The sequence below is a fragment of the Arvicola amphibius genome, chromosome 4 (assembly GCF_903992535.2).
Source record: "Arvicola amphibius chromosome 4, mArvAmp1.2, whole genome shotgun sequence".
Classification (NCBI taxonomy): Eukaryota; Metazoa; Chordata; class Mammalia; order Rodentia; family Cricetidae; genus Arvicola; species Arvicola amphibius.
In genome coordinates this window covers 140,899,096-140,925,446 of record NC_052050.1, presented here as the reverse complement: position 1 = coordinate 140,925,446, position 26,351 = coordinate 140,899,096, and the positions used below count along the sequence as shown (strand labels likewise).

Sequence of the window (26,351 nt, the reverse complement as noted above, 5' to 3'; positions counted from 1 at the left end):
AGATCTTAGCTACTGCTCCAGTACCATGTCTGCCTGCCTGCCTGCCACCGTGCTTCCCACGGTGATGAACTAGAACTCTAGTTCTGTAAGCAATCTCCAGATTAAATGCTGCCTTTTATAAGCTGTCTGGGTGTAGCTGATTGTTTTACTCATTGGGAGGGCCCCACGTAAAAACACACAGAGAGTTCTTATTACTTATAAATGCCTTGCCTGAGTTTTGCTTGTTCCTTGCCAGCTTTTCATAAATTAACCCTGTCTACCTTTTGACTCTGGGCTTGTACCTTTCTCTATTTTTTAATATCTTTTCTTTCCTTCTTATTCCATGTCTGACTGTGTGGCTTGGTGACTGGTCTCTTCTTTTCTCGCTCCAGATTTCTCCTCCCATTTATTCTCTCTTCCTGCCAGCCCTGCCTATCCTCTCTCCTGCCTTGTTATTGACCATTTAGCTCTTTATTAGACCAATCAGGTGTGTTCAGCAGGCAAAATAACACAGTTTCACAGAGTTAAACAAATGCAACATAAAAGAACGCAACACATCTTTGCATCATTAAACACATGTCCCACAGCATAAACAAACGTAACACATCTTAAAATTATATTCTACAACACCTCGGTCATGAGGTCTCTTCGTATCATAGAACAGCAACTAAGACACCAGCACAGGCTTGGTTGGATGGGCTGCTCAGTGGTTTCATAGGCGAATGTAGTGCTTACTAAATCTGTTGCGTGGAATTTGGTATTGCTGACATCAGTTTCAATATCCATTTGTGATGCAGGCAGGGAATTTTGATGATCATGACAGACATGTAAGTGGACATAAACAAGCGTGATGTTGTTTATTTCTTTGATGTTAGATTAATCAGAATAAAAGAGTGGCTGAGGAGAGAGAGCTAAGTCGCTAAGGTGATTGCTATGGAGACTTTTCTGTTGCTAAGAGACACCGTGACAAACGCAATTTAGAAAGCTCACGGTTCCAGAGGGTAGCAGAGTCCGTGACCACCATGGTGGGGAGCATGCAGCAGGCAGGAAGGCATGACACAGGAGCAGTAGCTGAGAGCTTACATCTTATCCAAAAGTTGGAGACAGGGAGAAAGAGAAAGTCATCGGGAATGGTGAGGATTTTTGAAACCTCAAAGCCCATCCCCAGTATCAGCTCTCCAACAAGCTACGCCTCCTAATCTTTCCCAGACAGTTCCACCAATTGGGGACCAAGCATTCAAACACAGAGCCTATGTGGATCATTTTCATTCTAACCAGCACACACGAGGACCTGCATTCAATCCCCAGGACCTTTAAAACAGCCAGACATAAGGTGTGCATTTGTTAACAACGTGTTGGGAATGCAGAGCCCTGAGTATCCATGGGGCTTGCTGGACTAGCCCGCGTGTAAACTCCAGGTCAGTGAAAGACTGTCTCACAAAAACCCAAGGTGGGTGGCACCTGGAAAATAATAACTGTAGATAGATGTCCTCTGGCTTCTACATTCATTTGTGCATGCACCCTGCAGGCACGCATGCGTGCACATACACGCACACACACATATACATACCTCTATACTACTTACATAGAAGAGAGGTAGGAAAGGAAGGAGAGAGGGAGGAAGGGAGGTGTGACACACACATACACACACACACACACACACACACAGATTGAAATTTCTCAGCATTATTTTTCAAAGAACTTATTAGTTGCTGAAGCTGATTATCTGTCATGCTGGAATTGAAGTGCCACCCTATGCAGGTAGGTGGGCCTGTCAATATGCAGCAGTAGTTGGCAGGACATGGGTCTGGGAGGCAAATGGTGCCGTGATGGGGCAGATGAATGAACTTACCAAATGAAGGCAAATCCACTCAGATGAGCTAAGATATCACTGAAAGGAAGTCTGCATGAATAAGCATGGAGCTGACGGCATGTGTCTTTGAGTGTGTGCGTGTGTGTGTACACATGTGTATGCTTATGAGTGTGCATGTTTGCATGTGTGTGCTTGTGTGTATGCATGCATGCTTGTGAGTGTGCACTTTTACATGTGTGTGCTTATGTGTATGCATTATATGCTTGTGTGTACACATGCGTGTGCTTGTGTGCTTGTGAATGTGTATGTTTGCATGTGTGTGCTCATGTGTATGCACGTGTATGCTTGTGAGTGTGCATGTTTGCATGTGTGTCCTTATGAGCGTGCATGTTTGCATGTATATACTTGTGTGTATGCATGTGTATGATTGTATGTACACAAGTGTGTTTGTGTACACATGTGTGCTTGTGAATGTGTATGTTTGCATGTGTGTGCTTGTGCGCACACATGTGTTATATATCTGCCAGATGGGGTGAGGAAGTTGGGACCTGGAACACTGTCCTCTTGAGTTGCACTAGTCATGTATGCAGTCTAGCGTGTCTTGAAGCCCTCTGGGAAGTACCACTTAACTCAGGACTTCAGAATTCGCCCACAGCTCTGTCCACACAAACTCTTCTCCCCGACTTCTCCCATCTCTGTGTTCTTGACACTGGGGAGCAAACCAGGAGCTCTGAATTGGGTTTGACTTCTTTTTCCTGTAAATCTCTCTGAGAGTAGGCAGCTGGGAGATTTTATAATTGTTTTGCAATCTTGATAGCTTGTTGTTTTATTCTAATGTTTTGTAAAACACAATAAAAACTCAGAGACAGATATTGGGGTTCAACCCGAAGACCAGAAAAACAAAGCAGCCTGGCTCTTACCTCAACTGTAAACAAAGACTGCTTGTTCATTTCCTGGTCACCCGGATGCGAATAATCACACAAAACTATATTAATTACAACACTGTCTGGCCAATAGCTTATGCATATTTCTAGCTAACTCTTACATCTTAGATTAATCCATTTCTATTAATCTGTGAGTCACCATGAGGTTATGGCCTATTGGTAAGGTTCTGCCTGGCAGCTACATGGCCTCTTGCTGACTCTGCCTACTTTATCTCTATATCTCTGTTTAGATTTCCTGCCTGGCTTTACTAAGCCATTGGCTGAAACAGCTTCTTTAATAACCAGGGGTAATAAAACATATTCATAGCATACAGAGGGAATCCCACATCACTTGACCTTATTCTGAAATTGTGATCCTGCCTCCAGGAAACCTCAGAATGAGACTGTGTCTGAAAGCTGTCTCCTCCCGTTTTATAATCCTTTCTAGTTCTGGGATTAAGGGTGTGCTCCCCTACCATCTAGTTTCTATGGCAAGCTAGCATGACTGCTGGGATTAAATATGAGTGCCATTGTGGCTGCTGGGATTAAACATCATTGCTGCCTGGTCAGTAAGGCAGTGTGGCTGTTTTACTTATCTTCAGGCAAGCTTTATTTATTAAAATACAAACGAAATGCCACTACATTTGTGCTATGCATGTGTTAGGTGAGAGGCCGTTTACCAGACCCCCTTTGTGTCTGAGCTGCACTGAAGAAAGCTGGTGCATCTTACTGTTACTGTACCACCATGGATTTAATACCTGTACTGGAAATGCCTTTGTGCTGCTGCCCATGGCTGTTTGGATTGCATTTGGTTTTTACCATTCTCAGGGGCAGACATTTCTGCTCTTCCGTGTATTGAAGGCAGATAACATGCTAACAACATGCCGACTTACCAAGACTTATTATGGAGGTGGCAAAAAATGGACTTAATTGGAATGTTTGTCAGTGATAAAATAAAATGTAGAGAAGAAGGCTATAGCCAAGTGAGGACTTCGTGTGCTGTAATCCATCCCCTTATTTTAAGTAGACTTTCACTTTCTAGTCACACAATTAGCTGTGTAATGTTTTATGTATAGAAATCCAGCCATGCAGCTCTGTTGAGATTTTGCAGTGATTCGCATCTCATGAAAATCTCAAGTCTTGCAGCTGGAGATATGGCTTAGCAGTTAAGAACACTGGCTGCTGTTCTTGCAGATGACCTGGGTTTGATGCCAAGTGTCTGTGTGGATGCTTACAACTCTCTGTAACTCTAGTTCTAGGGGATAAAGCATGTTCTTCTGGTTTTTGTGGGTACCACGTATGTACGTGATGCAGAGATTTACATGCAGGCACACACACACACACACACATATGCACGCACACATGCATATATGTACATACATTTTTTTCTCCAAAACAGGGTTTCTCTGTGTATCTTTGTCTGTCCTGGAACTCACTCTGTAGACCAAGCTGGCCTCGGACTCACAGAGATCCACCTGCCTCTGCCTCCTGAACACTGGGATTAACACCACCACACCTGACTAAAGTAAACAAATATTTTAAAAAAGAGAAGGGCTAAGAGGTGGCTCAGTGATTAAGAACACTTGCTGTTCTTGGAGAGAACCTGAGTTCTGTTCCCAGAAACCATGTTGGGTGTGTTGCAACCATCTGTTACTCCAGCCCCAGGGGATCCGACACCTCTGGCTTCATCAGTATCTGCGTTTACATTCACAGAATGCACTTCTGGGGATAACAGAAAGGTAATGAAGCAAATCTTTCAGCTCCCAAGTCCGAGGCTCTGCCTCTCTTGCTTGTGCTTGGTCTTCTGGCTCAGCTCCTGCCACTGTCCTGTGCCTGGCCCCTCTCCACCGCTCTGCTCTATCTCCCAAAGCCAGGGTTTTCCAGCTATGGGACCTTTGACCTCCCCGTCCACTGCCTGGGCAGTGCTGTCCAGCTTTCTCTTCCATGCCAGACAGATTTCTGCCCAGATGTCATTTCTCGTAGAGATCTTTCCCGCTTCTTCCTGGACTGGCAGCCTTTTCCCACACTGCCTCTCGTGGTATAAAACCTGGCTCTGCTTCATCTTTTGTTCATAATTTCAAATACCTCTCTTCCTCACTTGGTGACTAGTTACTCATCTTGAAAAGAGGCGGGGCTTTGGTTCTCTGTGGTAGCCTCCCTTACAACAGGGCCCGGAAAACTTCAAGCAGCATTGTGGAATGAATGATTGAATAAGTGACACAAGCTTCATCTTCATTTATTATAGACCAAGAGGCTGGAGAGATGGCTCAGTGGCTAAAAATACTGCCTGCTCTTCCATAGGACACAGGTTCAATTCCCAGCATCTTCACGTTAACACACATCTGCCTGTAACTGCAGTCTCAGGGCTTCAGCTACCTTCTGGCTTCTGTGGAGACCAGGCACACACATGGTGCATAGACAAAACACCCATCCACATAAAGTAAAGCGTTGTTGGCCAAGAAGTGGGGAATATGGGTAATTTTCTCTTCATATAATCTTGGGATGTGAGGGTACTTACCCAGGCTTGCCTGACCATCTTACCCTGAGAGTTTTCCAGAACCTGTTAACTAAACATGATTTTATTTTATCAGATTTATTCATTTACACAGTTGAGTATACATTTGGGTATAAGGCTTATTTCCAAGAACAGAAGAATATATCCGTATTTCCTAGTCTGTAGAAATAATTACATTTATCCCTTTAACGGTTTTCTTGGTAACATGCGTGTACTGTCACTCATAATTTTGCAATTTTTGTTTTAGGCATTATCCATCCACTTCTTCTGAAGGAATGTAAGGATTTTAGTTAGGTTATTATCAGAACTTATATGAGTTTAACCCTAACTTACACTAACAGCTCAGCTTGCAGTGAACTACAACTGCCTCATGTCACTATTACAGCTTTCTCTTGGATGGGCCAAGTTTCCCAGTGAGGATCTGACCCAGTCAGCTTTAACTCTCAGCCTGACAGTCTCGGGTCACCTGAGAAGGGTGAGGGAGTGCCCAGACCAGATTGGCCTTTGGGTATGTCAGAGGGGGATTATCTTGATGGTAGGATCCTAATAAATGTAGGAGTGCCTAGCCCACTGTGGGCGGCCCCATTCCCTGAGCAGGTAGTCCTGGTTCATACAAAAAACTAGCCAGTAGCCAGCAACCAGCATTCACCCATGACTTCTGCCTCTGGCTCTGTCTTGAGCACTGCCTCTGAGTCCCCTAAACTCTAACTTGTAAGGTGAAACAAACCCTTTCCTCCCCTAAGTTGCTTCCGTTCAGAGTGGGTTTTGAGTTTGTTTTCTTAATCATAGCAATTGAAACCAGACTGGAACAGAATTCTCAAAGGATAACATGAGAGTGACAGACAGCCTTCTGGGACTTGAGTTGGAAAAGACAGCTGAGCTGTTAATATCTTGTCTGCAAACTAATTATTTTTTGAGTATGATACTCTGATCTCAATTAAGTTCTGTGTCTGCAGCCCAGACACCCGGTTGTTTTCCTAAGGATTATGGTGGGAAGGAACCCTGGCTCGTCTGTCTGACAAGGAACTAGGAATCGATGCTCTCAAGTCTTGAAGGGGCAGTGATCTCTGGCATGTGGCAGCAAGGAGCGGGGGTGGGGAGGACACTGATGTCTGTGCACTGCCTGACGAAACCGGTGTGTCACCATTAAAGGCCCATAACATAGTTTGGCTTAAATACAAATGTAATTGACAAAACCATTCTGTCCTCAGAGATAGCTGTGCACAAAAGCAGTAACGAAAGTTATGAACAAATTAACAGCTCCCTGGCTTTTTTTTTTTTTTTTTCCTTTTCCAGATAGTTTTTGGGAACAGTGTAATATATAAAGAATTTAGTATTTCTCACAGCTAAGAAATATCTTTCCTTTCATTAAAAAAAGAGCTATCTGTTATTGTTACTTGACTTTTTTAATCTTCCTACTTAAAGAAAATCACGGTAGGTGATACAAGAACCTAACATCCATTATAAGCGTCGATCAGCTGGGAGTCCCAGCTTCCGAGCAAGCACTCTAGTCTGGGGTAGTGTGTGAGAACTGAAGAATGGGTGGAAGAGAAGAACTGCCAGATGGGGTGGAGCCCAGGGGTGCTACCAGATGGGGATGGAGCCCAGGGGTGCTACCAGATGGGGATGGAGCCTAGGGGTGCTACCAGATGGGGATGGAGCCTAGGGGTGCTACCAGATGGGGTTGGAGCTCTGGGGTACTACCAGATGAAGTGGAACCCAGGGCCGTGTGTGCTAGGCAGGTGCTACCGAGCTACGTCTTAGAAGTCTTGTTTGTTAAAGATGCCATGGGAAAGCATAAAAGTTTTAAACAGGGATGGCATGATTGGCTATTTAGTTACTCATTTGATTCTTTTGTTTTTGAGACAGGGTCTCACTGTGTAGCCCAGGCTAGCCCGACACTCATGGTCTTCTTGGTCTCTTCTCCTAAGTGTTGGGATGTACGGCCTCACAGCCAGCATTTTCTTTGGTTTGGTTTTGATATATGTGTCAAAATTCTCCGTTGCTTCTTCCTGGGAAACAGGCTGAAATGTTCAAAACAAGCGTCGGCAATAGTACTCTGGACTAGAGCGGATGAAGTAAGTATCTGTGATAGTTCCCTAGACGAGGGTGGGTCAGCCGGGAAGAAACACTGGGAAGTTTGGAGATGTGAGTTGGAGGTAGAATTTATGTATTGAGGGCTGGAGAGATGGCTCAACGATAAAGAGCATTGCCTGCTCTTCCAAAGGTCCTGAGTTCAATTCCCAACAACCACATGGTGACTCACAACCATCTGTAATAAGGTCTGGTGCCCTCTTCTGGCAACATGTAGACAGAATATTGTATATATAATAAATAAATAAATTAAAAAAGAATTTATTTATTGATGATGAGATGTCTGTGTAGAAAGAGAAAAATTAACAAATTCCTTTAATTCCTTGTCTGGCTAGGCACTCTGTCCATCCTTATCTTACCATAGTTACAATGTATAAAAATGTCAGTTCAGTTACTCACCTCCTTCTGGGCAGGTGAAAATGTCAACTAAACTTCGATCACTAAGTATTATGCTTCTACAGGCCTGTTCATATTTAATCTAAGGAATCTGGAAGATAGATCCCCTCACCTAGAGAGGAAGAACGGTTTCAAGCTTTTGCTTTAATATTGGTTTGATCTGCTGTTTTCTTTTATGTCTACTGGATGGAAAGTCTTGAGAAGCTGGACTGGTCTCCAGAAAGTCCGCTTTCCTTCTTCTGAGAGTTGAGTACTCTCTGAGCAGATCTGGCAGCGTTGTCTCCACATGGATACCTTTTCCTGTGACTTCCTCTGCATCCTTGCCTGCATCCTTCCAAAGGTGTCGCAAGCTGTTTAGACAAGACCGTTGCTAAGCCTCATAGCTCACAGGCAATACTGCTTGTAAAAATATCCATCAGCAAATGGAAGGATATTTTTATATCCTTTTTATATCTGTACCCCTTTTTATACTCACGTGATACTGTTCACGCATAAAGGTAATAATTTACGGTCAGAACCCTTATCTTGTATCTGTAGGTTTTCTGGGACACATGGACGTCATAATGAACACTTGTATGACTGTGTGAAGTCAAAGATGGGGACCACGGGTTCTTTACAGAGACTCTAGTGTAGATAAGAGAGAAATGCTGTATTGGTACTAAATTCCATGAGCACTGATCCAGTTTTCTCAACTTAAGTGTCATGTAGTCACTCAAGAGCAGACCACTTTCCCTTTAATTTATACAATCCTACTGTCCTGGAAAATTCAGTGTAAATTTCTGGAAAAGTCAAAGTAAAACTAGTCTTATTTAAACTATTTTTTTTATCAATTCTTTGATAAATTAACACCATATATTTTTAATCATATTCATCCCGATGTGACGAATTTCTGCGTGGTAGTCTATTCTTTTGTCCCAATAGCAGGCTGAGTTGGGCAGGTCTTGCCATTTCTTAACTGTTGATTTGCTCTTGAGATGTTATGTGAAGGGTTAATTTAGAGAGCATAGATTGGACCTTAATTTCATGAAATGCGGTAAGGTCAGCTTTATGGGCACTCTGAAGTGCCACATACTGATTGGGGACCAGACCAGATCTTACCTGGATTCCTCTTCCAGGAGCACCCGAGATCGTGACTTCTTTTCCTCACTTGCTGAGGAGGGAGTCCAGAGAATTAGTGCCCACCCAAAGAGGGAAGACCACACTAGTAAACTCTGTGTACCGTCTTTCCCTTGGAAACACAATTTCCAGTTTGTCTTCCCATGGCCATGGGCGATTCCTCTTTTATACTAAGTTCCACAATGGTGTGTCGGAGCCGTCTCTGTCTTACCAGTCTCTACTCATTTCCCAGAATTCCTTGCATTCCACCTCTGGCCTGTTTTTCCCAGACTCTCCTGGTGTAAAATCATCCACACTGCTGAATCAGATCCATGGCTGTTAGCTCAAAGGTGTCTGGTGAACTCCTTAATGGAGAAAGTTAGTTAAGAAAGAAATTAAATCAGGGAATTCTGGAGGGGAAGGCTGGTGCCTTACACTACATTTTTAGGTGGTTAGTAAAGAGCTAAAAAGGTTTATTTTCAGTAAAATGAATAGGGCACGGATTTTTTTTTTTTTTTTTTTTTTTTTTTTTTTTTTTTTTTTTTGTTTTTCGAGACAGGGTTTCTCTGCAGCTTTTTAAGAGCCTGTCCTGGAACTAGCTCTTGTAGACCAGGCTGGCCTCGAACTCACAGAGATCCGCCTGCCTCTGCCTCCCGAGTGCTGTTTTTTTTTTTTTTTTTTTTTTTTTTTTTTTATCAGCGCGCCACTTTTTTTTTTCTCTCCCAGCATGCATAGATGATACCAGGTAACCAGGCAACCTACACAAGCAGTCAGGGGGAAGCTAATGGCTCCTGATCTGATCAGCACATTCACCAGACGCTGCAATTTCTCTGGGTCTAGATCTGCAGTTTACACTTATTGCTCTAAGTGGTAGAAACAAAGAGGAGACCCAGGCCTCTAAATTATCAGTTCCGGAGTGTGCTGTTATCAGTCGCTCTGATCGTGGGCACTGTGGGTCTTTCTCTGGGTTGCAGTTAATTATGTCTCCTGCTGTCCTTGAGAGTTAAACACAAGCAGTAAATTGCCTGAACTAAAATCATCAGTAAACTGAGGCGAAGGTGAGCATAAGGAGCTAGGAGTCTTTTAAGTGAGCTAAAACCAGGGTATCTTATTCTTCTCACTGTCTGAGCAGCTATGAATCGGCAGCTTTGGGCAAGCAGTAATTCTGTGTCCTTGGATATCTGAGAATATCTTAAATGGGATGTTTTTGCCTGAACCCTAAACAAATGCCTGTTGCTAAAGATAATTGCAGGAAGGCAGGTCTCTGTGTTTACCTAGGAGAGAGGAAGGAGGGCCTGGCAGCGGGATCACACATAGCTAGGGGAATGTGATTCGTAAACCCCAAAGGCATAGGAGACTGTTCTGAACTGTGAGAATTAATACCCAAATATGTAACAGAAGGGGAGTTAGCTATTGCGAAAATCTCCAGCAAGACAGCTACTTTATTCACAAAGCAATAACGCCGAATTTTCTTCAATTATGGCTTAACATTTATCAGGGCCCCTGGCTCTGATGAGTCAGTCACTCGTGAAAAGATGGCTGAGCAATTACTGTGTAATGTCGCAGCCCGAAGCAAGTCCTCATTCTAGTATTTATGGCAGGGATGAGTCTCTGCCTACCCAGAATTTTCTGGCTTCAAGGCCACCATTGTCCAGCTGGAACTCCAGGGTGGAATTCATCAGAACTCACACTAAGGCCTGGTTTCTCATTCTCTTTGTTCTCCTTGGGATGGTGGTTGATAATCCCATCAGCCTTGGTACAACGATGCCCACATGGTACAACCGAGAGCAATTCAAAATGTATGTTATACCCTCCTGACATATAAAGAAAAATGATTAGCGATTAGTTAAGTATTTCAATCTTTGTGTGTTTGGGCATGTGGAGGCTGTAATAGACAATTGTATATATTTGTAGAGTCACTGATGGTGACCACGGGTCTTTTACGCAGTCCCCAGCATGGATGATAGAGAAACAGTGAGTTCCCTTCAGTGCTCATGGGGTTTCCTCCACTGGGAAGTAGTGCTGGGGAGGCACTCAACAAGAGACCACTTTCCCTATAATTTATACAATCCTACACTCCTGGAAGATTGAATATAAATTGAAAGCAGGGAAGGAGTACAAGCCTCGGTGTTGATAATAAGATTAGGTTCGATCCCAGGCTCAGCTAATTGAAAACAAAGCTTTTCAGCATCCTTGATGCAGTGGGACATGGGACGTTTGATCTCTGGGTTGTGCTGAGATTTGCTGGTCTCCCTGAACTCCTCCCATCGGTGACAGTAGCAACCCCAAATTGCTGATGGAAACATGTTCCTATTGCATCACTCTTGAAAAAAAACCACAAAGAGTCTCACTCCCCTGACTCCCGAAGGGCTCCCGGTGGTTTGAATGGATCCCTGAAGTTCGATGCTGGAATGTTAGTTCCAATGCACCGGTGTTGGAGATGCGGTTTCATAAGCAGTGCTTAGGCCACGAGGACTCTGCGTGAATGTAGTAATGTCCTCACTGCAGGAGAGGCTTATCTGAGAAGGGAGTGTGTTATTATAAAAGTGGGTCCCTCCTCTCTCCTGCATGCCCCACATGTATGCCACAAAGCCCTCCACTACGTAATGACCAAACAATAAGGCTCCTCCTTCTTCAGTTCCAAAAATGTTAGAAATAGATTGATTTTTCTCATACTTTTTTATTTGGGTATCTTGTTATAGCAGCAGAAAATGGAATAAGGCAAGGCCCTACTTAGTGTTCAGACTCATACAGGACCCTGGCTGATGGCCCAAGTACATACCCCTTTTCTGCAGATCTCTTTTCTGAGTGCCTGAATTCCTTCGTCCTTCCTTCCTTCCTTCCTTCCTTCCTTCCTTCCTTCCTTCCTTCCTTCCTTCTTTCCTTCCTTTCTTCCAACATCCCAACGACAGTTTTCCCTCCATTCTGTTCTCCTGGTCCCCCCTGTCCTCCCCCCACCAAATCCACTCCTTTTTCAGTTTCTATTCAGAAAAGGGCAGAGTTCCCATGGATATCAACAAAACATGGCTTATCAAGTTGCAGTAAGACTAAGTACCTCCCTTGTATTAAGGTTGAAGAAGGCAACCCACTATGAGAAATAGGGTTGCAAAAGATGGCCAAAGGGTCAGAGATAGCCCCAAACCCACTGTTAGAAGTCCCACAAGAAGACCAAGCTACTCAACTGTAACATACATGCAGAGGGCTTAGGTCAGTCCCATACAGCTTTCCTGGTCGTCAGTTCCGAGTGCCTGTCTTAGTCAGTGTCCTACTGCTGTGAAGAGACACCATGACCACGGCAGCTCTTAAAGGGAAACATTTAATTGGGGCTGTTTAAAGTTCAGAAGTTTCGTCCATTATTATCATGATGGGAAGCATGGTGGCGTGCAGGCAGACATGGTGCTGGAGAAATAGTTGGGAGTCCCATAGGATCTGTAGGCGGCAGGAAGAGAGAGTGCCAGCAGGCCTGAAATCTCCCAGTCTGTCCTGAGTGACACACCTCCTCTAACAAGACCACACTTAATTAACAATGCCACCCATTGTGAGACTGTGGGGATCATTTTCATTAAAACCACCACAGTGCCCGTTCTGTGCTTGCTAGTTTCCCATTTCAAGGGCCACACAGTCACCCCCAAATCCAGAAAATGGCTCTAGTGTTGACCTGTCTAGAAACTGGAAATCATCCCTGGGCCTCCTTTTCCTTTTGTAGGGAACCAGTTCGTCGAATGTTTCCCTTGTTTCCATAATGTCTCCTAAATCTTGAAAACGTTTTCTTGCCTCTGTCCCCTTACCAAATTTCTTCTTTTCTCCCGTGCTCTACCTTAACTTCTCGACTTAAGTACCACTACCTCGTCCCTGGACACTGCCCATTCCCAGCAGCCTCCGGTGGCCCTGCCTGCAGCTGTCTGCCTCTTCTGTGGCTTTGCCTTCCAGTTGGCAGCTTCCTCGAACCAGGTGGATTTTCTTTCTTCTCATGTAATTTCCATGATTTCCTGCCATCTGAGACCACGACGCTGCTTCCTCCTCTGGGATGCCCCCCTCTTCATTCTTCTTGTTCCACTCATCCTTCCATCCCAGCTTGCATCTCTACTGTAGGAGGTCTCCTCTAATCCCCTGACAACGTTAAACCTGCTCTTAAAACATTTTCTAAGCCCCCTGAGCTCTGACGTAACGTTTACTATGTGATTGGTCAATGTGCGCCTTTCCTACTGCATCCTGAGTTTCATAGAAAGGAGGGCATTTTTTCATTTTGCTCCCTATGGCATTTCTAGTACTGAGCACAGTGCCAGGCATGCCAAGTATTGTCAAAAGAGTTGCCATGACCAAAATACATCGTGTATATAATGAGTCTCCTGTTCCACACGGTGACAAGAGGGGGCAGCAGAGAGCTGTCAGAGTAGCCGCCGCTGTGAGGTTAGCAGACCAAATTTGTCAGGCCCTTTAATTAGGAACAGACTAGGGGAGAGAGAAATGTCAATTTGGAAACCGAGAAGCCAGAGAACAATTTGTTCAGACGAAAAATGGGGTGAGAATGAGAAGCTTCTAGCTGGAGTTAGGGAAGGCGGGGGGAGTGGGGGGAGGGGGGCGGTGCTGGCAGGGTGTGTGAGCAAGCCTCAGTCTGTATCTGGGCATCCTCATTCACAGGGTTCCTTCCGGGACTGGAGAGGATCCCGCCCCAGTCAGTATACAGGGAAACCATGCTGCAGACTGGCTGGTGCATGAGGTCGCGGGGGTGGGGGTAGAATGGGGAGGGTGGGGGGCGGCACTTTGTTTTGGTCAGCCCTTTCTGTCCTTTGGGAGCTCAAGGCGCATAGATGGTGGCAGTTCTGTCCCTCCACAGGATCCAGAACTAACAGGCTGGACTTTGAGACAAGGAAGATGGGTGCAAACTAACATTTTCAAAGTTCTCTGTGTTATACACACAAGCTAGTCTGGTGAGACCACCCTTTAACTCATTTGAGAGACGACTGTGCCCAGTCTATGTGTCTCTAATATACTCAGAAGGTGTGAAGATTCTGGCTTTTTTTTTTTTTTTTTAACTTAAAAGACATATTCTTTTTTAAGCTGGGCGGTGGTGGCGCACACCTTTAATCCCAGCACTCGGGAGGCAGAGGCAGGCGGATCTCTGTGAGTTCGAGACCAGCCTGGTCTACAAGAGCTAGTTCCAGGACAGGCTCTAAAGCTACATAGAGAAACCCTGTCTCGAAAAACAAAAAAACAAAAAAAAATATGTTCTTTTCATCTCTATGTCACAGTAGGACCAACATTTTTATGAGATAAAAATATTCAGCTTGGTGGAGGAGGATTTGCTTAAGTGTACTTGAAGGCCCCGGATTCCATTCTCAGCATCCCACACAGAAAAGCTACACAGGATACTGTTATCCTAATTATGTATTTGTTTGGTTCCTGGGAAGTAATATTGCATTTTAGGCTGGTGTCCAAGTCCTGTCCAGGTGGCTTGTCTGTAAAGGGGAATTTTGTCAGGGCTGTTCTTGCGATTTTATATGGAAACAAAACAAACCTTTTGTGAGGGTTTCGTGGTCAAAGCTGATACCAGTGTAGAGAGGGGAGCGGGTTATCGGCTCGCAGCTCAGGAACCAGCCTTAAAATCTTTTCAGAGACACTGAATTTCTGACCTTGAGCCATGGGTTTCTGTGAGGGCTCCCTCATCCCCACTATCTCCACTACCCATACTGAAATTACCGAGCACGAGAATGGATCACAAAACACATAATAGAACCCACTTTAAGGGTTAATTAAGAGGGAATAAGAGGGGATGCTCTGGACTGTCTGAAGTGTGGTGTGGGAAGAGAGCATGGACCCAGTGTCCAGCTTTTAAAGGCCCTCTAGCGCATGCGCTAAGGGACTTAGCTGCAGCACGCATAGATCACATGACCACGCTACGCATAGATCACGTAGGGCTTGAGGACTCTAGGTGGCTATGTAAGTTGCCTGAACGCTTGATTGTGCATGCGAGCGCCTGTGGAACCTGGAAGTGCCGGTGCTTGGGTGGGTAAGCGTTGGTGGCGATGATAACACGTGCTATGCTCATTGCCCCCACCGTCTGCACTGCCCTCACTGTCCCCACTGCTTTCAGCGCCCCTGCTGTTCTCATTGCCCCCAGTGGCCCCACTAGGCTCTGACTTGCTATGCCTGAGCACTGTAGCCCAGATCCCTGACTAAATGATCAGCAGAGCCAGTGTGGGTAGATCTGTGACCTGGGGGGGGGGGGGCAGAGCATCACCTCAAGACACTGAGAGTCAGTAGAGTCGAGGAAGTACAGGGCCAGCAACAGAGAACTGAACACGAGCCACTGTTTTTGGCAGGGAGAAATACGCAACTTTATTAAACAGTCAATAATGCTTAGGAAGGAAACACATTCTTCTGCGTGCACAGAAGTGAGTGATAAAAGCAATTGTTCCTGCTGCAGAGAAACCCTGTCTCGAAAAACCAAAAAAAAAAAAAAAAAAAAAGCAATTGTTCCTGTTGAATTTGTTCATTTTTCCTTTCTGGAAGGAATAGGAGCATCAGTGTGGCCTCTTGCTTCCCCCTTTTCACCAGCAGGGATGATTTAGGTACATTATCTGTATTGCCTTGTCCTTCTTAGGTAATTTTGGTCAAGCAGTTACTAATGGTGACAGTATAGCTGTCTTTTCAGATGCCTACAGACATCAGTAAGGGTCGTGGAAGTAGCTACTGCCACGGGCCCTTCCTGTTCTCTGTGTGCACGCCCCATCATGTCAAGCTTCCATCCGACTCTGCTTTGGATTCGGAAAGCACCTGTAGATTGGAAAGATGCTAGGAACAGCAAAAGGGTTTTCCCTCCAACTAAAGAAGCATTTGCTTGGGACTTAGAACTTATTTCTCTCTAAATTTATCATTAACTGGGTTCCATGAGGATGTGGTGAAAACTTTTGCAAAAGACCACAGTGAAGCAGTGCATTCAAAGAAATCGTCCTAGCCTAATTCTGGGGCCTAGAATTAGAAGACTGAGCACATGAAGAAAGTCGAAGATTTAAGAGCACATTGCTAAGTAAATTCATTAACAGATTTCAGGATGGTTTCCCATGCGGTGACACTAGAGGGCGCTATGTACAATTAAACCTGGAAAGGAGCAGGGCGTTTTTTATTCCCCCAATTATGCTTTAAAATGTTGGCGTGTCATTCTTTAATGTTTCATCTCTCTACACAAAGGAAAAAAGAAGCATGGGTAATATACTAGCGGAGCACAAACGACCTTAGGATGAAGAATTTTGACCATTTTATCAAGTTAATATTTAAATTTAATGTTTAAAGTCAAACTTTTTTCTTTTTTAAATAACAGTAACACACACAAACAAAATCACTCTTAGTGCGGTGGCCCTTGCCTATTCCAGAACACACGAGGTTGAAGGAGCAGGATTATAATGTGTGTGTAGGGTGCATGTGTATGTAAGGGTGCATGTGTGTGTAAGGGTGCATGCATGTGTAAGGGTGCATGCGTGTGTAAGGGTGCATGTGTGTGTGAGGGTGCATGCGTTTGTAACGGTGCATGTGTGTGTAAGGGTGCGTGCGTGTGTGAGGGTGCGTGTGTGTGAGGGTGCATGTGTGTGTAAGGGTGCATGTGTGTAAGGGTGCATGCGTATATAAGGGTGCACGCGTGTGTAAGGGTGCATGCGCGTGTGAGGGTGCATGCGCGTGTAAGGGTGCATGCGCGTGTAAGGGTGCATGCGTGTGTAAGGGTGCATGCGTGTGTAAGGGTGCATGTGTGTGTAAGGGTGCATGTGTGTCCTGGTACGTGTGAGGAAGTTAGAGGACACCTTTGTGGAGTCGGTTTTCCCCTTCCACCTTTATGTCAGTCCAGGGGATCAACTCCTGCCATCAGGCTGTGCGGCAGTTGTTTCACCTGCTGAGCCATTTTACTGGCCCTGTTAGCTTCATTTTTAAATAAATTTCCCTGGATGCATATATTTCTCTACCTCAAATATAATATAGTTACATTATATTACATCAGAAATCTATTGCAATGTAATGCTGTAATGTAACTTTTCCTCATGGCACATTTCCCATGAGACTCAGAGCGGATAGAATGAAAAATATCTCTAGTTCCTCACCCTCTGCAGCAGCCGTCAGCTTCCTGTTTGGGTTTGATTACTCCCTGAGCATCATCTTCTTCTTCACATGGCTGTAAATAGATCCCAGAGCATCATTGTTGACATTACTGTCACCATGGAAACCGTGCTTAGATCCAATGACTTTATTTCTTTTCTCTCTCTTTTCTTTCTTCTTCTTTTTTTTGGTATATTTTATTTACTTGAACTAAATCTTCAAAGTCTGTGAAATTTTATTAATTACTTACGGTTAAGTCTGTGTTCCATTAGACAGATAAGACACACACAAAGTTATCTGTAAATAAGTTTTAAATGAATAAGATTGAAGTAAAAGGTCTCCTATGACAGTGACCTGTTAATTAAATTGATTTTCTCATAGGGAATATTTGTTTTGCTTTTTAATAGTGCTGAATATTATGGACTATCCTCATTCTGGAGTTTCAGATAGTCTGAGAGTATTTGTCTCCTCATTTTTGCTGCTTTATGGTGGAGTCCCTGTTGTTGGTGCTGTGTTTTGTTCCCCCTGAGTAGCTACTGCCCATTTTCTAATTGTTTCCTAGGAAGGGTGTTGTGGTAGTTTGAATCGGTATGGCCCTCATAGACTTGTTTGAATGCTTGGTCTCTAGGGAGTGGCAGTATTAGGAGGTATCACCACCTTGTTGGAGTGGGTGTGGCCTTGTTGGAGGAAGCACGTCACTGTCACAATGGGCTTTGAGGTCTCATATATGCTTAAGCCGTACCCAGTGTGACCATCTCTTCTTGCTGCGTGCAGATCAAAATGTAGAACTCCCAGCTACCTCTCCAGCATCATGTCTGCTGGCACACCACCATGCTTTCTGCCATGATGATAATGGACTGAACTCTGAAACTCAAAGCCAGCCCCAAATAATGCTTTCCTTTATAAGAGTTGCCGTGGTCATGGTTTCTGTCTGTCTCTGTCTCTCAGGTTTATTTATTTATTATGTATATAGTGTTTTGTCTCCTGCATGTATACCTGATCTCATTATGGATGGTTGTGAGCCACCAAGTGGTTGCTGGGAATTGAACTCAGGACCTCTGGAAGAGCAGCCAGTGCTCTTAATCGCTGAGCCACCTCTCCAGCCCAGTCATGGTGTCTCTTCACAGCAATAGAAACCCTAACTAAACCAGGTGTGAAGGGAGTATGGAATTGAGGTTGGGCATCATTTTCCTGAGAACTCAAGGCTCCTGTCTTTTAGATATGGCTGTGGTTCAGCTTCTTCTTCTTACCCTTGTAACCAGTAAGTCACACAAAGCAATTTCGTTACAGTTCATCAGGTTGTTCATCTCCCTGAGTTCCTATCCCATGTCGTATCTTTGAAGAAAAGGTACCGTGCATTCTAACTAGAAGTGTTTCTGTCTAGAGTTAGGTTGACTCTTAGATCAGTCCTATTTGTATATGTAATTGTTTTGATTTTCTTTCTTTTATAAATAAGATTTCAAGAATTTGTGTGGATGTAGCTTGTTATGGGCCCCTTTCTTCTTCAGAATGGTCACCTAGCAAACCTTGTAGCCAGAAAAAGTGTGACATGGTGTTTTCTTCACAGTGTCCTCTCTGACTGCAGCTTTTGAAGCTACTGTGAAGATGATACTGAAAATTTCAAGTTTGCTACTTTTAAATTTTTCTTTTCCATTACTTTGTCATTTTGTTTTCTTTTTTTTTTTTTGACATTTACTTATTTGTGTGTGTACACACAGGCAGATGCTCAGGTCACAAGCACAGATGTGCAGGTCAGAGGACAGCTTGTGGGAGCCAGTGCTCCTTTCTCCATGTGGGTGCTGGGGATGGAACTGGTCATCAGCTCTGTCTTTACCTGCTGAGCCAGCTCATTAGCCCTTGCTCAGCATTCATGGAGATGTCGGTTTTAACTTCAACTCTTTTATCGGAGTTTATAACATTTTCTTATAATGCTTTTAATTCCATTTTTTTCCTGTTAGTATTTTTGTTGAGTGGTTGCGGTCACACAATTTCTCTGTAGTAAGCTCTTAATACTTAAATGTTTTTCCTCCTTAGTTCCATTTTTTCCTGTCTGCTTATTCTCTCTGATAGGTTGTAGGGGAAGCTGATGGTCCTTGTCTTCCTTGCAGGGGATTATTAAGTTCTAAACTTAAACGTAGATCCTTTTTATTGAGCTGCTTGTTTTCTGAAGGGAGTGTTATCACTCTGTAAATCCCAACTGCCAAAATTATGGGACCTGGGGTGGTAGGTGTTGTTGCTGGGGCTTCAATCTTACCATTTATTGTACTGTGTGCCAACCAAGACTGATGATTTTCATTTCCGAACTAGACAGAGCCCTGTTTTTCTGGGTTGGAACACATGGGTCACCTGCTGTGTGGTATTTGATTTATCTGTGATTAGACTTTTTATCAGTCCCAATCTTTTTACTCCCATCCTCCAAGGCCTGTCTGTTATTGGCGTGGTCTTGCAGTTTTCAAGATCCAGTACAACAACACCCCCTCTTTCATATCACCTTCCTCCTTGGGTCCTTCATCTGTGTCTTAGTTAGGGTTTCTATTGCTGCAAGGATCATGGAAACTGTTATAAAGGAAAAATTTTAACTGGGGCTTGCTTACTGCTCAGAGTGCATTATTATGATGGGGAGCATGGTGGCATGCAGGCTAACATGGTGCATTCTACATCTGAAGACAGCAGGAAGTGAACTGAGACACTGGGTGTGGCTTGAGCATATATGAGACTTCAAAGCCCTCTTCCACAGTGACACACTTCCTCCTGGAAGGCCATACCTACGTCTCCTAATAGTGCCACTCCCTATGAGTGTATGGGGGCTAACCACATTCAAACCACCATAATCTGTACCTTTCACATTGTGCATTTAAATCCCTTGCTGATTCAGTGATTTCCTCTGGCTTTGTATTGTAGGTTTCTATTTTCCCCATTTCAGTGGTGGTTTGGGATGGGGAGAGAGCTGACTTGTCTTTAGCCAGTAATTGAGGAATGTGTAACCCAGTGAGCCGAGCTCAATACTATCCTTTACGCTGTCTGTGAGCTTCACGTGTCCAACTTCATATTGTGCATTTAACACACACACACACACACACACACACACACACAGAGAGAGAGAGAGAGAGAGAGAGAGAGAGAGAGAGAGAGAGGGACAGTATATTAATTTAGGAATAAATGAAGGAAGACAATGCCTAAGGTAAGGGAGTTTAAATTGTTAGGTGTTAGGTTTTGGTTGATCATCTCAGAGCTTTGTGCTTTTGAAAGAAAGATACTGCCATAGTTTGGATTTTAGGTGCTCCCAAACACCCATTGTTCTACCATGTGGAGTTACTTGGAGGTAGGGGAACCTTTAAAAGCTTTAAAAACCGTCTAGTGGGAGGTTTTTAGATTATCAGGAAGCCTGCCATAGATGGGGGTATGGACTTTACGACCCCTCCCTTTGTATTTCTTCATGTTCCAGCCATGAAATAAGAAATTTTTATCCATCATGTACTCAACCAGAATAGCCACCATGAACAAGTGGGCCGGTAGAGCATGGCCTGAAATCACCAAAGCTGAGTGGCAACATAAACATTCTCATTAAAAGTTGATTCACCCTGGTGTTTCTTACAATGCTAAAGTTGGCGTGTATATTAGTAAATTATAAGTACAGGTCAAGTTCATCTTGCTATCAAATTCTTTTGGTTTATTTATTTATTGTTTATAAGCAGTGGGAGTTGAACCATGACCCAGTGCATGTTAAACATTCTACCGTTTTCGCTTATTTTAGAGCTTGAGAAGTGCATGTGTTGTATGTGTTGGAACTGCTTGCTTTTTTGGTGGGATATTATGGCATTGTACACTAATATATACATACCACATCATCATCACATTGTTCACCTAATCTCTTGGTGACTTATTTGGTGAAATAATGGTACTGAAATTGAATAGAATAACTTGACCATAGTAGAGGCAGCAGAAAAAAAGAAAGAAGACAGTTCTCCAGGATCGCTCCAGGACAGCAGTGTGTCTTAGTTTGGGCTGCTATTATAAGATCCCATAGGCTAAGTGCTTAAGGAGTGTTCCTCACAGTCCCCAACCTGGGAAGTACAAGGTCAAAGAGCTTTGAAGCCTGCATTGGGTAAGGTCCTCTTCCTGGCTTGTAGATATTTGTTTTCTTGCTGTGTCTACACTTGTTGGAGAGAATGAGAAGAAGGTTTCTCTTTCTCTTGGAGGGACACTGGTCCCCACCTCTCATAAGCTCATATGAACCTAATTGCTTACCTCTTAGAGGTTAAACCTTAAAGTATCAACAAATTAGAGTTTGTTTTTGTTTTCAAGACAGGGTTTCTCTGTATAGCTCTGGCTGTCCTGGAACTCACTCTGTAGACCAGGCTGGCCTTGAACTCACAGAGATCCTCCTGCTTCTGCCTCCTAAATGCTGGGATCAAAGATGTGAGTCACCATGCCTGGCTACAAATTAGGGTTTTAACAAATTAAATTTAACAATTAAATTAAATGCTAACATGTTAGCATTTTTCAGTTTTGAAGATAAATATAAACAAATGAAAACATATCACTATGATGGCATTATATGGCTAAGGAGTACACATTTTCATTCTCTAATTAATGAACCCTTACCTCAGTAAACAAGGTCTTAAGATGGAAAAACAGAGATACAATAATTGCTTGGAAAGGTTTAGGTACAGAATACATCTTTGCCATAGCTGGGCACGCTTTGCGTCGTGAGTCTAGTCAGACCCAGAGCTAACACTAATGGAGCAGCCTGAGCAGCTCCATAGGCTAGGCCTCCTCCATTGGGAGGCTTGTGAGTGACAGGTTCTGACTCTTCCCTGCCGTGTGCGTCTCTGTGGTGCCAGAGTGAATGGAGCAGAGGCAGGTGCAGCCTGTGTGAGAGGCACCCCTGTCTATTTTGGAGGCCTTTCTACCAGTTCACAGTCGACTTACTCTTAATTCCCAGTGTATCGCTTTCAATTTCCTTGGCCTTGTATCTAATGCCTTTGAAGACATGTTGAGGCATCGTTCAAAGAAACTACCTTGGTAATGGCTGATTTCAAAGGGGCCGAGTTTTGTGATTGTTGAATATTTTCCAGCCCCAGGAGTTTAGACAGAATGTGAAAACGTGTGTATTTGGTAAGGATGGATTTTAAATCCAGAAGCTTGTTTTTCAGTCAGTGTTCATGGGTTAGCTCTATCAAATTTCTCCTGTTACTGTACAGTGCCCAAGACTTGATTCTTGGTGTGCAGTCTGTAAATCAATCAAAACTCAGGAACAAGCAAATTCATCTGTCTTGAGAGAGATGAGTACTGGACGCCTGAGCAGTCATTGCGAGTGTTTGGGCTGTGGAACTGATGTCATCTGGTGACACTCTCTGTGGTTGGTACATAGCTGGTCCCATGATGGTGTTCTAGATTACACCCTCTTAGTTTGTCATAGTCTGGTGACACTCTCTATGGTTGGTACATAGCTGGTCCTGTGTTGGTGTTCTAGATTACACCCTCTTATTTTGTCATACAACTCTGTTAAGTCCAAAATGAATATTCAGCCATATAAAGTTCATTTTGAGATTATAGGTGTGTGCAACCATGGCTGTCTTTTATTTTCTTATTAACTATAGGTTTTCCCCTTTGGGACAGATTCATTTAATAAATTGAAATCAGCACACCCTCTTTGCCCTATCTGTCAGAGAGCAGGTTCGTAAACTGTAAAGCTATGATTCCGTAGTTGACCTTGGCCCTGGTCTAGCCATGCTGTAGATGAAAACTGCCTCAGTGCTCCCTGTCTCCTGATCCTTCTACTTCACGTTATTCTATCTTAATTTTCTCATCTTGGATTGGTGCATGTGGTATTTTTCTCATAACGTCATTCACCCGTTCTAATCCTCTAATTCCTTTCGTGCAGACCCAACGTTATCTCTACAGTGCCATTATTTTCCCAAGCACTAGCTGCGAGGTACTGGGGGAGGATTTATTTTCTCCATTTGGCATCTAAATAGCCCAGCCCATAACACCTATGGCTGTCCACTGCACATTATTAGGCAGAGGGGACCAGCGTGTGGTAGGAAACCTGAGCGCAGTGGCTGTTAGGGGTGGCCATCAGGAACAGGCTGCCGTCCTGAAGGATCCGACTTGGGCAGACTGTACCGTTTTGGGCCCCTGAGTGCCAGTTTGACTCTCAGGTTGCAAAGGATCCAGTTGGCTCTGATGTTTTACTGGGCCAGGATCTCCACTGTGTACTAGACTTTGTTACATACCATTGGATGGAAGAGGCCATCCAACAACCTTTCCATTTCCCAACCGGGAAATAATTCCAGGAAGATGCTTGGCTCAGTTGGTGCAGTGCAAAGGCCTGCCTTGTTGGCTAACAGAAACCAGCAAGACTTCTGGCACATAGAAATGTATGTGCTTGCACACACCCGCGTGCTCCCAGGCCTTATCCCTTGCCAAATATGTATCAAGTGAGAGACTTCTGGCTGTTGTACTTGAGACATTTTCCATGCAAGTTCACAGAAGGGTCCTTGTGGGTCATTTTAAGGGTTGAGCTGCATTCCTCTTCTACCATTACCACTGGCAGGCAGCACCGTCCCTCCTGTGGTTGCTGCAGTCTGTCTCTGGCTGCTTAGCAACAAGGTGGATTCCATCCGTTGCAACCCCATGTGCCAGCTGTGGGCAGTGCATACCAGTCTTCTGGGGTGCATTAGGATCATGGTTTCCTCAGATCAGGGCAAGCTAACACTCAAAAACTAATGTTTTAGAACACCCTAAATGTTCCATGGCTGCCTCTGTTTACCAAAGGTTATCTGTGTTTCCTGGTCCCCTCTTGGTACATCTGTCCTTCTGTTCAGAATGTCTTACCTTTTACCTAACTGACTCGTAAACATTCTTTGAAGTAAGCAGCTAAGGCATTGAAATCAGATCACAGACCACTTCCTGAATGAAGGTTGTTCCTCAGTTATTAACATTATTAAATCTTTGTTTAGATTTTATTTATATTATGTGTATGAAGCTTTGCCTGTATGCATGTATGTGTATCATGTATGTGCCTGATAACTGAGGAGATCAGAAGAAGGCATTGGATCCCCAGAACTAAAATTGCAGGTGGTTGTGAGACACTTAGTGGGTTCTGGGAATGGAACCTGGTCCTCTGTAAGAACAATGTGTATTTTTACATGCTGAGCCATCTCTCCAGCACCCCTACAAATATTTTTTAAGCTTATATATAAAAGTGCAAAAGTTGGGTCGGGTGTGATGGCTATAATTTCAGCTTTTAGGAGACTGAGGCAAGAGTATTATGAGTTCAAAGTCACCCTTGTAAAATAGTGAGCCTTTCAAACAGAGGTACGCACTCGTTGAGCCTGTAAACAGGATTCAAGGTTATACTCTATTTGGACATGTATACATACATGCTGTGCTTAGCTTGTTTAAATCTAATGACTTTAAGTCTGTTTAAAAATATCTGGTGCATCATTTATAACTTCTAAATGATTAACCATAAAAATTAAAAATCTTGCCTCGCTCCTTAAAACACAGAGAAGTATTGTTAATGATGGCCCCCTTCTGTGCAGTGGCATAGTAAGGCTCCTTCCTTCTGTGGCTTGGTACCCATCCATCAACTCTTCCCATTTCCCTCGCCACCCAGTTTAGTCTCCCCAGCCTTCAGTAGCCTTTAGGCTACTTGAAACCTCTACAAGATTAGCTTCTGCATATCAGTGAGATCTTTCTGGGCGTGGCTTATGCCACGTAGGAAAATCAGCTCTAGTTCCCATCATGCTACAGATGACAAGACTCCATCCTTTGTAGTCATCAACTGATGGACACTCGTGTTGTTTCCGTGTCTTGGTGATTGAGAAGAGTGCGACAATAGGCGTGGGCATGTGGATATCACGTCAGCGTACTGATTTCATTGTCACTTCCCCTGGATTTGCACCCAGCGTCGGGGCTGCTAGATCACATGATCACATGGCAGCTCTGCTTTTACTTTACTTTTTTTATTTTAAACCACTTGTTTTTAATACAGGTTCTTTTGGGTAGCCCAGGCTGGCCTCAAACTGCCCTTCTCCCTGTTTCAGCCTCCAAAGTGCAGGGTTTACTAGCACCTGTTACCACACTCAGTTTTTAAAGCTTTCTTATTAGCATGTATTACATGTTTATGTGGTTGAGTAATTAATACTCATTGTATGTATATAGCGTATGCAGTCACCTGCAGCTGAACACTCTAGATGATCCCTTACCTCTGCTGTTGTAAATGGCACTCAGTCATGTATTGCTTCAGTTCAAACTATCTAAAGGGCAAGTTGATGGTTTAAGCTTCCGGTTGGTGATCTTGGACAAATGCATCTTGTTCTCATGACCTTAGACAAAGTACAGAAAATTTCCAAATTCCAGAAAGTAAAGTCACCTCCCTTCCTGCCACCTCCCAGGAACCAGGCAAGCACTGACCCGATTTCTGTCACCAGAGTCTCATTTTTGTCAGTTTGAAGACCTCATGTGAATTGGATTGTACACTCTGTCCTCTTGCCTCTTGCATTTGGCATCTTCTTGGACAGCATGGTTTCGACATTCCTCTTTTTTTTCATTCAAGGAACTAAATTCTGATCTTTAGGCCACATTGCAAACTTTTATGGCAAAGAGTTAGGCATAGCTGAACATAGTTACATGCCTTTCCTCATGCTGATACGATTGGAGGGCTTTTTGTCGTTGTTGTTTGTTTTGTTTGTTTTAAATAGGATTATGGATCCATCTCCACATGCCCAGAATCAGGGAGACTCTTTGTCACAGGGTTTTCAGTGGGAAAATATGCATTCTGGACAAATTGGAGTTAATTGGCCACTGTAGCCTCCTTTAGGCCATACTGCAAGCAACACTAGGGGACAGAGATAGGCATTTGGAGAGGCTCCGTTTGGAAGCCAGATCCAGCTAGAGTATTTGCTGGAGGCAAAAGCATCCCCTGATTTCAATTAGTTAATTTTTTTAAAAAATTCTTTTTATAACTTAGTTTCTTTTTAAAAATTATGTACATATTATGTTTTATTACTTTTCTGTCTTCCACCATTCTATTTTAAGAGCATCACCTTCACTTAGGTTTTTAATATACTGAAAAGTAGTACCCAATCAGAAGCAGTAAGATTAATACCTTAAACTACGAGGTGTTATTATTTCAAGGTAAGGTGCTTGGTTTGACAAGCTCCAGTTTGATTATTTTGATGTCATCTTAATTTTTAAAATCTAGCCAGTTTTTAGGCTGAACTGTTGGGCATTTTCCTAGCAGGACTTCTGAGCAGGTGGGTGTTGATCTTTATCTGCATCCGGAATCGTTCATTAGATGGGAATTAGCAGAATACCTCACCTGCTGATGTTCAAGTATAATCTGTGCTTTTGCTCTCTGAGGTAGATGAAACCCTTGGCTTACTCAATTCTGAGCTAGTATGGGATTATTTTATAAATTCCACCTTCGGTGTGCACTCAC

At 43.7% G+C, this 26,351-nt stretch overlaps 1 protein-coding gene across 1 annotated transcript in view; it reads left to right on the top strand.

The window, feature by feature from the left end:
• The window catches only part of Fut10 (fucosyltransferase 10), a 70,801-nt gene that overhangs the window by 15,502 nt on the left and 28,948 nt on the right, over positions 1-26,351 (top strand). The gene's annotated exons all lie outside the window — the stretch shown is intronic.